Source organism: Pan troglodytes, chromosome 17 (genome assembly GCF_028858775.2).
Source record: "Pan troglodytes isolate AG18354 chromosome 17, NHGRI_mPanTro3-v2.0_pri, whole genome shotgun sequence".
NCBI classification, from domain to species: domain Eukaryota; kingdom Metazoa; phylum Chordata; class Mammalia; order Primates; family Hominidae; genus Pan; species Pan troglodytes.
In genome coordinates, this window is record NC_072415.2 from 56,132,227 (window position 1) to 56,138,226 (window position 6,000).

Here is a 6,000-nt window from a genome sequence, read left to right on the forward strand (position 1 = left end):
AACCCTGCCCCCTCTGCTTGTCTCCAGCAGACTGGCCAAGAGGTCCAGAGGCCTGACTTCTGGAACTTGCTACTCTACTCATCAGCTTATTATCTTAGGCCTTGGTATTCTCATCTGTAAAGTGAGTATAGTAAGGTGGGAACAAAGATTTGGTGATATAGGATATATGCTTACCTGCCTCAGTAGCTACTTGATATGTTTTTGAGATAGGGTCTCATTGTTGCCACCCAGGCTGGAGTGCAGTGGTGCCATCATGGCTCACTGCAACCTCTGCCTCCTGGGCTCAAGCGATCCCCACCACCTCAGCCTCCTGAATAGCTGGTACTACAGGTGCAAACTACCACACTCGGCTATTTAAAACAATTTTTTGGTAAGAGATAAGATCTCACTATATTGAACAGGCTGGTCTCAAACTCCTGGCCAGAAGTGATCCTCCTGCTTTGGCCTCCCAAAGTGCTGGGAATACAGGTGTGAGCCACTGTGCGTGGTCAGCTACTTAATATATTTTACACACTATATCCCGTCTTTGATTTTGCAACAGGAGAAAGGCCCAGGCCTTAATATTTCTTGCTTGGATGTTCAGTATCATAAGCTAAATGGTTCTACATGATGAGCTAAATGATTCAACAGCTTCCTTCTTCCATGCTGGCCAGTCAGCCAGCCACAGTGGTCTGGGTGGAGACACAAATCCCTGGGGCCCCTCAGGAGCCTCTGCTCTACCTGAGAAGATGAAATGATTACAGACAAAGCCATCGACCACAGCGGAGACAGTGTGGGACTGATGGCCAGGGAAGAATTTGTTTTGGAAATAAAAATGAATTAACATTTTATTTTATTTATTTGATTATTATTATTATTATTTTGTGTTTTGAAACTGGAACTCCCTCTCCACAGCCACGCAGAGCAGAGCCCTCCTGCCCAGGGGCACTTTACCAGGCTCATGATGCAGTCCCGGCAGCGCCCAGCAGAGGCCAACCTAGCTCTTCCCTAGCTCCGTCTCTGGCAGGAGAACGGAGGACTTGCTTGGAGATTTGGAGGCTGTTTCTCTAAGCTAATGTTTTGAAAACTTTATTGACTATGATTCACAGTCAGACATAGATTTTATATCATGAGCCAGTATAGGCTTATGCACATGGATGTTTTGCTGAACAATACTTACTGTCACTACCTGAGTGTATTCTTGTCTATTTCTGTTCAGGTCTGCCAGATTGGGTCATTTAAAAGATGCTGCTTACACCCACTGGCTGATCTCACAACCCACCAATAGATGGAGACTTGTACTCGGAAACCCACTGGGAGTCTAGACTGGGCATGTGGGTCCGGTGGTGGGGGAGAGCTTTGGGGTCACCTGATAAAGGGCCTCCCAGCACAATGGTTACTCCACCCCTCTGTGTTCAGGTTTCCTTGAGGGTCTCTGAAATGGAATGGTAGTAGCACCTACTTGTAGAGTGCTTGTGAAGATTAAGGGGCCGTTGGTGTGAGGCGCTTAGGACAGTGCTTGCCCCCAGGAGGCGTTCAGTTTCTAACTTTTTCCAGTTAGAAACAAGGATTGCTGTGGAGTGCGCAGCCTGCCTGGGTGTCTCGTGGATTCATTGACCCAACCTCTGTTGACACTGGTTACCAAAGATAACAGAGAAAGCTGTGGCCTGGCCGGGGTAGTGGAGGAGCACACAGACAATTAGAATAGATGTGATAAGGGCTTAGGTGGCGATGACCACCGGGTGCTCTGGGATCATTTGGGCACCTGGAGGACTCCTTAGCTCAGCGGCCCCCCCAGTGTGGTCTCTGGACCCACAGCAGTAGCAGTCTCACCTGGGAACTTGCTAGAAATGTATATTTTCGGACCTTAACCGAGATGTATGGAATCAAAGTCTGGGGCTGTGCCCAGCAATCTGTTTTCATCAGCCTTCCTGGTAATTCTGATGCCTGCTCCAATTTCAGAATGACTGCACTGCCTTTTGTTACCAGATTCGTTGCACGTTATAGTCATCTATGGAGCTTTTGTCTAGGGTGCGCCCTGTACTGATTTAATCACAATGTCTAGGAGTGGGAGTCAGGCAGCAGGATTTTTACAAAGATTCCCAGGTAATTCCAGTGTGCATCAAAGTAGGGGAACCACCGCCCTAACCCAAACCTGGACAGTGGGGCACCAGAGAAAGCTTCGTGGAGGGGTGTCAGATAAGCAGAAACCTTAAATGCAGTTGGGACTTGATAGTGAACATACGTTGGAGGGGAATGTGAAGGGCTAGGGGGCCACTGGTGTCCATAGACATTTCTGAAGAGACTATAATCTAGTGTTAAGAAGCTGGACTACACGAGTTCAATGTTCCAATGAGCTATGATCATGTCCCTGTACTCTGGGCTGGGTGACAGAGCAAGACGCTGTCTCTAAAAATAAAGAAGCTGGGCTATGGGAATAAGTCACCTGGGTGCGAATCCTGCTCCGCCCTTACCAGCTGTGTGACCACAGACAAGTCACTTAACCTCTCTGTTCCTCTTCCACACGGGGTTTCCGTGAGGATTAAGCACATATAGAAGGCACTGGTGGGATGGGCGTTATAATCATAAATTGAGCTAAAGGCCCAGCACTAAACCAGAATGTTTTGGGGAGCTTAAGAGTCGCAAGAGATGGCACCAGCCAGATGAGAGGACAAAGCCACAAAAGGCTCTGGACCTAAAGGCACTGGGAAGCCATGGAAAGTGGCATGCATGGGGGAGCCACATGGAGATATGTGTGGATGTGCCAGAGAGCAACAAGGTGGAGGAGAGCAATCAGGGAGGGGCTCGTCCCCAAGAGACGGGGGAGATGTGACAGTGCCTGCCTGCCAGAGAGATGACTGAAGAGCTGAGATGGTGAAATAGGCAGGACTTGGAGACAGATTAGATTAGGTAGGAGTGGGAGAGGAGATGAAGAAATGTCCCTATTTCTGGGCTGGACGAATGAGGTGGTTGTGTCCTGATTTGGGGCACCCTTGCACACCCAGTTCCAGCACCAGGCTCTCTCTGTTCTGTAGACCGAGGCTGGGCCATAGGCATAGTGAGAGGAGCCTGCTGACTCACACTTCCCCCCACCCGACTTCCCAGGAACAATTTGAGTGTTTTGGAGTCATTCGTCATCCCTCGGTTGAAGACAGTGAAGGCCCATCCAGGCAGACTTACTTCTTGTTACTTGAATGTGTCATGCATGTTCCCACCTCCAGGACTTTGCCCACACCTCCGCCTTTCCTCCCTGTCTACCAGAACCCAGCTGTCCATCATCCCCTCCTCCACAACACAACCCTCCTTTAAGGCTCACCGCCTTGAGCCCTCCTGACCTCAGCGATTGTCCTGGAAGTGGGCAGCAGTCATGGATTGCTAGTCAATAGAATGTCAGTCCCTGCACCTGTGGCAACTGAAATATTAAGCTCCTGGAAGCTGAAAAGTGCCTCCCAGGTCTCTGCCCCTCCCAAGATGCCTGGCCTAGTGTTTTGTCAGACAGATGTAGGATGAGGGCCCTGATTGGACTGGGAGGAAAACACAATTCAATTACCAGCCAGGAAGGACTTGTTGAGAATTAGATTATCAGCCCCTGGGGGCTCGGTGGGAGAGAACAAAGGGTGGAAACTTCTCACAGGATTGCCCTCCCTGGGTCTCAGGGAATTGGGTATATCAGTTTCTGTAATGTGGTGCCTCTCCCATCCAGCAAGAGAGGTGGAGACAGCTGGGCTGAGCCCTCTTTGGCCTCTGCCAAATCCCCTCCAGTCAGCTTCTCCCGGTGCCTGGAGGTGGAGGTGAAAGATGACACCAGCACCCACAAGAGGCAGGACCATGGCCAGTGCTCTAGAAAAACCACTTGGCCCCTAAGGACTCCCTTACTGTGTGCCTATGGCCATGTTAGGTGCTGCACAGGACGTGCTAGAAATATTCAGATGGAAGCCTCAGAAATAATAGAAAGCCCCAGAAACAATGCCAGGGTAGAGGAAGTAAGAACTTGGACTTTGGACCCAGATAAACCCAGGTTTGGACCCTGAAATTGTTCACTGTCTAAGGCTCAGTGCAGGAGCCTGAACCTCTCTGAATCAGTTTCTTCATCTGCTAAATGGTCATAATAGCAGCTGTTATTCAAGTGATTAAAACTTTACACACACACATATATATTCAAAAGTATGATACAGTGCTAAGTGATACACGTGATGAAGTATTGTGAAGTCCTTGAGCATGGTGTCTGGCATAGAGCAAGCTCCCAGTATGTGGCAGCTATTACTACTGCTGTTGTTTCATTCTGGTTCTGAATAATTACCACAATTGCAGGAAGGGAGAGTGGTCCTGAATGGCCGGAGAAGGAGACAGGACTTTTAGGATGAGTTCAGAAAGAGAGGAAGGACCAACCAGCCAGAGGGAGCAAAATGTCCCGATTTCCAAAAAGTGAAGAACATGATTCCTGGGATGTAAGCTTAGTGACACTCAGTAGCATTCTAGAATTATTAAACAGGTGGTTTGGGAGCACTTTGCGAAGAGCTGTGCCCATCCTGGAATTAACTCATTAAAATCATGTCAAATCAAACTCCCAGGGACTTGCGTTATCAAATAATTTTGTTTTCTTTTTCTTTTTTTTCTTTCTTTTCTTCCTTTTTTTTTTTTTTTTTCTTTTTTTGAGATAGGATCTCACTCTGTCACACAGGCTGGAGTGCAGTGGCACAATCATGGCTCACTGCAGCGTTGCCTTCTTGAGCTCAAGCAATCCTCCAGTGTCAGCCTCCCAAGTAGCTGGAACCACAGGTGCACACCACTATGCCCGGCTAATTTTTTTCATGTGTGTGTGTGTGTGTGTGTGTGTATTTTGTGTAGAGGCAGGGTTTTGCTGTGTTGCCCAGGCTGGTCTCAAACTCCTGGGCTCAAGTGACCCACTTGTTCTCTCAATGTGTTGGGATTACAGGCATGAGCCACCGTGCTCAGCCAATAATTTTTTTTCATTCACGTCACATATTTATTGTCAGCATCATAGGAAATGCAAAGGGTATCATCACAAGGCACTGAACGAAGTCTCCCATGCTCTCTGTGTGGTCATGAGAAAGTGATGTGTGAACAGGGGGATGTCCCGTTAGGCGAAGTCCATGACAGTGGAAGCCACGGGGCTCTAATCCAGTCACTGGAGGGTCAGAGGAGCACCCTGACCCTCTCTCTGATGGGGAGGGATGGCACATTAGAGAACGTCAGTGGCTCTGGAGGCGCCAGCCATTTAAGAGTGAAAAGCAATAGCAGGACAACAGAGAAGTAACATCATACATGAAATTATTCTTTGTAATAATGGCAGTAATATACATTCATGGTAAGAAATTGGGAAAATACAGAAGATCATAAAGAAGTAACTAAAAGACACCTACAATTCTAACTGAATGGCATGATTTAATAACACGGCTGACAAGAATTACCGGCAGAGTGGAATTTAGGTAATATAGAAGATGGCAAGGGGTTCAGAATTGTTGAACCTAGAAAAGGGGTCATGCTCTCAGTTTTTGAGGAGTCAACAGGCTGTCAGGAAGAATCTGTAGTCTACTGGGTACCATTCGAGGGGGCATGAGTAGAACACAGAGGCTCAGAGAGGCCAATTTCAGCTCATGGACAATGGGAAGAGCGTTCCAGGAAGAAATTCTCCCTCAGGGGTCAGGCTGCCTTGGGAGGGAGGGGAGTGCCCATTCCTGGGAGTATTCAGTGGAAGCTAGTTCTTGTGTCACTTTCTTCTCTGAATGTTACTGAAGATTCCCTGCCCTTCTCTGGCTCCTTTCAATGCTAAGATTGTATATCTATAGGTGAAGACATGGAGGCAGAAATAAATGTGTTTAGTTATCGCTAAGGGAAATAAACATGATGCAAAACAGTGTGCTCTCAATTTTGTTGGAAGAATATAGTTAAATTCATTGAAAAGAGATGGCAAAGAAGTGAATATTAATGCTTGGACTGTGGGAGATGTTTTCACCTTTGGATTGTTTTGATTTTTCCAATTTTTCTACAGTTGACTTA